The following is a 7,569-nucleotide window of genomic DNA, read 5'->3' on the forward strand; positions in this document are numbered from 1 at the left end:
TATAAAAATTATGTCTTACATAGCCATACTTACTTATATAAAATAAAGACTCGTCGGCTATTGCGTTAAAAAGGGCAATTATTTCAAATAAAGTATATTAATAATATTTATGTAGAATTTATATAAAATATTGATAATTTCTCTAATTAGCCATTATGCTAATACGACATTGAAATATGAAAAGTATGATAAATCTTAGAAATTATAAGAAATTTGGACATCGTTTTCCCTAAATGATAAATACTTATAAAAATCTAATGAACTTGGAACGAAAAGTATAAATTTAGAATGCCTATTTCTAATATAAGACCTAGTGTACTCTGGTTCCCCCTTCTGAACTATCTTCGGTTTCGCTAAAACTAAGACTTCAATACTTAGTAGAAACCGTATATTATATAACCGTTATTCTGCAAGGAACGACTAACGACACGTATAAGTTTTATATTATTGGACTTCTACGGTTCGACTGTCCACTTGGTAATGTTCTTAGCACAGTCCAGTGTTTCCCGTTGTTCTCAGCACGATTCAGTGCTACCCATTGTTCTTAGCATGGTATAGTGCTACCCGTTGTTCTCAGCACGGTTCAGTGCTACCCATTGTTCTCAGCACGGTCGAGTGCTACCTTTTCTTCTCAGCATGGTTCAGTGCTACCCGTTGTTCTCATCACGGTTCAGTGCTACCCATTGTTCTCAGCACGGTTCAATGCCACTTGATGTTCTCAGCATAGTCCAGTATTACCCGATGTTCTCAGCGCGGTCTAGTGCTATCCGATGTTCTCAGCATGGTTCAGTGCTACCCCAAAGGTTTTTGCGTCCATAGTTCGGTTATAGGATCGTTGTAGATCCCTGGAGTTCATTAAAATGCACACATTAAATTGGGACGATAATTATACGTCTAGTTAATTCACTCATACAGGTTGAAATAGGACCGTACGTAGTAGAAATGTTTCGCTCATATAGTCAAGTATCAACTAATGAGTTAAGTAAATTAATAATTAATAAAAATTACGACACAATCTTCTCATTGTGTATACACTTGTAAGTTATTCGCATAAACAAATATATTTTCTACATGGAATTTCAAAGAAATAAACAAATTGTTTTATGCATTTAGTTTGAAAAATATACTTTATTTTTTAATAACCAAGTTAATATGAAATAACGTTCTTAGTCATGAAAGTACCCTGAGTCAAAACCTGTAGAACTCACCAAAAATATTTGTTGGCGTATCTTAAACATGTATTCTCAGGTAATTAAGGCGCAAGAGTTCAATCCTGGATATTATATGTCACACCCTACTAAAGAGGAAATACGAGGCATGGCAATACAAAGGGTCTCATAGCAAAAGTTAAAAGACAACACCAACCATAGTATTAAAAATCATTACGAATTTACAATGTGTTTGAACAACTTTTTAAAAGAGATTACAATGTATTTAAAAGTCAACACATGCAAATGCTCCTACAAGTGTTGTGTCTCTACGTGCCTCTTACTAGATGATTCCTGAAAAAGCATGTAAAACGAGCTTCAAATATAACAATAGTTGGTGATTTCTCACAAGTTTATAACATAATATAGTTTGAAATCACGATAATCAGAATATTGATAACAGTTTCCATAAACAAATGTTCATTGCTAAAATAAGTAAATAAGTTTTCATGAATAGAAGTTCGTTGCTAAAGCGAGTAATAAAGTTTCCATGAATAAAAATATATTGCAAAAATGAGTAATAAGTTTGCAAAAAACAAAGTTCGTTGTCATCATGAGAGATAAAGTATGTTGCTCAAATGAGATGCAACGTTCATATTCTCATGGGAAATAAAGTTCGTTACTAAAACGAGTAAACAAGTTTCAGTGCTATGATGAGCAATCAAGTTAGTTGCTACAAGGAGCAAACAAGTTCGTTGCTACAAGGAGCAAACAAGTTCGTTGCTAAGACAAGTAAATAAGCTTCTAGTAACAAAAGTTCGTTGTTATAATGAGAAACAAAGTTTATTGTTATAGTAAGTAAGAAGTTTCATTACTATAATTAATAAACAAGTTTGTATGTATATGAGCAAACAATGAGTTCACAACCAAGCCTATGACTGATGCCCTATCAAGATCTATGCCTATCGTTCCATAGATTTTTATGGTATCATGCACTCAAGCAATCGGGCGAGTGAGGAGTTGTCAATTCCTAGTAGCGCTATCCATAATGACCATTGGCTCAAAGAGTTAATGGTTGGAGTAAAGTATAAGGGAAGGAACTTAAGACGATAAGGCCTCATGTTTCAAGTTGCATAGACATACATAGCAAAATATAGCAATCAAGTTTGATACAAATCAATTTAAATACAACGAACAATAAATAGTTTTTCGGACATGCTTTTCCACCCCAAAACATAAAAACCGAAAATAGGGGGAGACGTGAATACGCATAATGTTTCAAGTAGCTACAAGTGGTGCCTCGTAATACACCAATGCCTTTACTACCGGGATCCTACGACATCAAACACACGCTAGTGAGTTTCTATGTCGAAATCTAATGCTAATATACTAAATTCTACCTATAGAGAAATGCCAAATTTTTGTTCTAATATTGGTTTTATATTAGATGGGTAACAATTTTTCTGAAATGATGATATTTTATAACTCATGTGATTAAGATAATTCTGGATATTATTTTCCATGTTTTTGTAATATTAATTGAGGGTATTTCAACACATTTAAAGGTGTTTTAAACTCCTATTTGCATTTTCATTCTAAATACAGTAGAGGTCTTCCAGAAATTTTCCCTTGAATTTTTGATGTGATTAACTATTTTTCCAAATTTTTAAGCCTTCATAACAATATAAATTTGTGAAAAATAGCATCCAGATGATAAAAATTCCCAAAGGTTTTATAATAATGCCATTAAACATACTTAAGCTGCGAAAAATATAAAAATGGGTTTTTAAGTAGTTTAACCTAATTTTTTGATTTTTGTGCATTTATTGTAACAATAAAAGATATTTTTCAATTAGTCTTGCTATTTTTCTTTGTTGTATTCTCTTGAATAATCATTAATTAGTGAATAATTATCAAACAGTTAACGTAAATTACCAAAAGTTTTTTAAACTTCATTTACAGTGTACATAATTCGGGAAAAATACCAATGGTGATTTTTATATAGTGTAATCCGATTTTGTGGATTTAAGTGTAATTAATCTTAGAAAATAGAAGAAAAATAGTATTCTGAATAGAAAAATGACCCAATTTTTTATTTAGAGTTCTAATATATTGTAAGGTCTTTTGGTAAATTTTCATGAATTTTGGATGAGTAGAACTATTTTTCCCATTATTAGTCCATTATAATACAAAAATCGGGGAAAATGGGTATGCATTATGATAAATTCTGAAAATATTTTTCTGATTATTCCACATGAGGTAGGATCTGTGAAAAATCTTAAATAACCTTTTCACATTCCCTAAAGTGGTTTTTATGATTTATTTGAATTAAACAAAAAGAAACTTCAAAACGATACCAAACAATAACCAAAATCGATGAAACTTTCTGAAATGTCATCATTTACTTTAGGGGTCATCCACGAATTTACCTAGGATTTATAGACCTCAAAAAGTATTTTAAATAATTTATGGCTTTGTTTTCTTGTAACAATTATAATAAATTTAAGAAAAGATAAAAACTCTTGGGATTTTCCAGCTCCTCATATCATATTACTGGGAATCTGAGGAAATTTTATTTTGAACAGAAAATGATATCTAGATTTTTTTATGAATAAAATCATTTACATGCACTATTAACAATTTACTTTGATCATCAAGCTCTTTAACTTGATGTTCGTCACATGCATCACGGTTTGAAGACCATGCATAGACATATTTTATTCAGAGTGATGTTTTCAAAGGAAAAAATTGAATGAATAAGGTAGATGAATCTTCAAAACTTGTAAAAATTCATATTTTAGCGTTTGACATAGGTTTGGGTCCTTGGATTTCACCATCAAAGAACATGTATGTTGTTCTTATGTGAAACCCTACCACTATCATCATCAAACTCGAAATTCATGGATATGTTCATGAATGTTCATAAAGAATGGTGTAGAAGAAGGAGAAGTGCAAGAAAAACCTTTAAAACAAGAAAGAAAGTGAAGGAAGATGAAGGATTTTCGTGATTACCTTGAAGAACAACCCTAGAAGATGAAGATTTGAAGGTTGAGAGATGTTCTTGGATGGAGAATTTCGTGGGTTTTGAGGGAGAAAGAGAGAGTTTGAGTGTGGTAAAGAGTGGAGTGTGAGAGAGAGAGAGAGAGGGTGAAGGGAAGTTGGAGTGTAAGAGAAGATAAAACGATTAAAAGACTTGGGGAAGAGGGAGCATGGGATATGGTGGACGATTTTTTTTTTAGTATGAGAGGGGTCTTTTCTCTCATAATTAAATTTTTATATAATTTCTCTTTAATTTTTATAAAACCCTAATTTTTATAAAAATGCTTCTTTATTTAATTCTTAACTTATTAAAAATATTTGTTTTTAGCTCATAAAATATGATGTATATTTGATAATTAAAATTTTATGTCTTTGATTATATCCCATAACTTAATTATTTAAATTTGATATAATAAGGTTTATAACAAATCTTATAGAGTTTTTAGATTTTAAAGTTTATAAATTTGGATTTTTGGGCTCTTTAGGGCTTTTGGAACTTTGTTAGATATTTACCATCATGTTGAAATGAAATTAGAAGATTTTAATTTATTTTTAGGGTTTTATACCCTTTTTTTTAATTGTAAAAATTGTTTAGAGTTCGTTCTAATTCGGGTATTGGCATTTCCTATAGTAACTAGACAACTTACTAGAATCGTAAGAGTCAAGTATATTAGTCCTAGATTTTAGTTGGATCCTACTTTATACAAGATTGTGACCTAATTTCTATTACTAGGTCAAATGCATGATATGTGTATATGATTCATGAAAAGGTGTTCGAGTCAAAGAGTGACCCGAATATGGATAGTCACTATAGTTAAATAGTTGTAGAATTTACATATCAATGTGAAATCTAAGTATACTATCCATCGTTCTAAGTGTTTCCTAGTTTCTAGTAGGTTATAACTTAGCTTCTAGTTACTAATTCTAGTATGTGTCGTGCCTATACGTGCGGCTAAGTTTAGTCAAATCTTGAACCGACTCGAATTTTGACGGTTGTCACATTATGGATCACACATTTAGTACTTTTGATATAGAATATGTTTTGTCGAAACTATTTTTCATCATTGAGGGTATGCAATGATTATTGTAATGATGTATGACGTGTTTGTTCAATAATGTAATGTATCATTGCTTATATATTGTTCAATGTATGTTATGACTGTGATATTCAATTGACGTCGCTACCCCAGCGATTCCGCCGTTGGATGGGGTGTGACATACAAGGTCACAACTTAACATAAGTGTGATACATTTGTGCAAAATTACTTGGTTGACTAGTGTAGTCAAGAACAAGTATGGTTGGTGATAATTATAGGTGACAAAGGCTCAAAGAAGATATTCAAACGGAAATCTCATTCCAAAGAAAAATGAAATACTGGATGTTTTTGGGCAAAAATGTCTTGGCATTAGAACATTTTATCAAGATAATGCAATATGAATGGAAATGAGATTTTGAATATCGAAATGGTACAGAAACAAATGTTTCGTGAAAATCTTTAACATAGTTGTTCACCGCCAATTCGTTAAAGTTTAGGTTTGTTGGGTTTCACTATCATCATGGAAAATGACTCAGGATCATAAACACAGAAGTGTGACATATCTATATTTTGGTGGTTTCAACCAGAGATGTCAAGGATATGCAACGTAGTGTGTAATCGTGAAATAAATTTTGGATGAAAAAGATTTTCTGAAAGAACTCATTGTACCTCTGCTAAAAATGTGGACCGAGCAGAAAACTCTTGAATCATCATGAGAAGAGTAAGGTAGCTCGTAATTGAATGTGAATACAACCTGATTGGGAAGATACTTTCATGTGAAAGATTTCATTTAGTCTTTGAACAAGGAGTCTTTGAGGCTTTGAGGACAACATGTTGCAACATGCTTCTAGGACACATAACTAGGACATAGTTTCGAATAGTACCTGTTCCCTTGATGAATATGTTCATTTGGCATGAAAAAGAGCATCATGTTGTTAAAATGAGAAGTTGTCAATCATAAGTCTAGTAGTCATCAATCATAAGTCTAGCCGTCGTCAATCATAAGTCTAACAGTTGTCAATCATAAGTCTAACAGTCGTCAAACATCATGTTGTTACCTAGATGCATTTGAGCCATGGTCTAGCAGTCCTCAATCATAAGTTGAGCATCGAAAATCTCTCAACAGATGCGAATTAAAATCCTGCACTGAACGATTCCGAAGGAAGTCGAATGCAAAGCCAGTCGAACGCTAAACATGAAGAGTAATCTTTGAACAGAACAAAAACAATCAAAAAATGAATAAAACACATGAAAGTTATACATACCCATCAAAAGTAATAAAAACAATCAAAAGTAAGGTAAAACATATGTTCGAGTCAGATTCAAGAAGAATGTGGAACAAAGGATGCTTTCATCATTCCCAGACCATTCAAAATCCTTAAGAATGATTTTTCATCTAAAGGTTTTGTGAAAATGTCAGCAAGTTGATTTGTTGTTTTGACAAAATGGAATTCAATGTTCCCATCTTCAAATCCGTCTTTGATAAAATGATAACGAAGAGAAATATGTTTTGTTTTCGAATGTTGGACCGGATTGTGACAAATGCGAATTGCACTTTGAGAATCACAATATAGAGGTATTTTCCTCATTTTGATTGCATAGTCACGTAATTGGCATTGAATCTGAATCATTTTTGATGTGCACGCTCCAACAACGATATATTCTTCCTCGACGGTCGAAATAGAAACACAGGTTTGCTTTTTCGATTTCCAGCTCACAAGCTTCCCATCCAATAATTGACACCCTCCTGTTGCGCTCTTTCTATCCAATTGACATCCACCCAGGTCCGCATAAGAAAATGCTTGGCTAAAAGATCTTGTCTTCAAAGGATACCATAATCCTAACGAAAATCTACCTTTGAGGTATCGAAATATGTTCTTTACTGCAGAAAGATGGATTCTCTTGGGTTTGATTGATATCTGACACAATTACATACAACAAACATTATATCAGTTTGACTTGCAGTTAAATACAAAAGTGAACCGATCATGCTTCTATACGTCGTTAGATCCACAACATGCTTATCCAATGAAGGGCTTAAGCGTGTGCCATCTGCGATAGGTACTTTGACTTTCGTGTTATTCAGCATGCCAAATCTTTCAAGCAAATTTCGAGTATATTTCTCTTGATTGATAAAAATTCCTTACCTGCTTTGAAGAATATTCAAACCCAAAAAGTTATTGATTTTACCCATCATACTCATTTTGAATTGACTTTTCATTAGTTCCTTAAATTCTATAGACAATGAAGGATCATTCAAACGAAAGATAATGTCATCGACATAAATTTGAATGAGCATCAGATGATCCCCTACTTTCTTTCGAAATAAAGTAGGATAAACTAAT

The sequence above is a fragment of the Lactuca virosa genome, chromosome 1, assembly GCF_052849685.1.
Source record: "Lactuca virosa cultivar CGN04683 chromosome 1, Lactuca_virosa_CGN04683_v6, whole genome shotgun sequence".
NCBI classification, from domain to species: domain Eukaryota; kingdom Viridiplantae; phylum Streptophyta; class Magnoliopsida; order Asterales; family Asteraceae; genus Lactuca; species Lactuca virosa.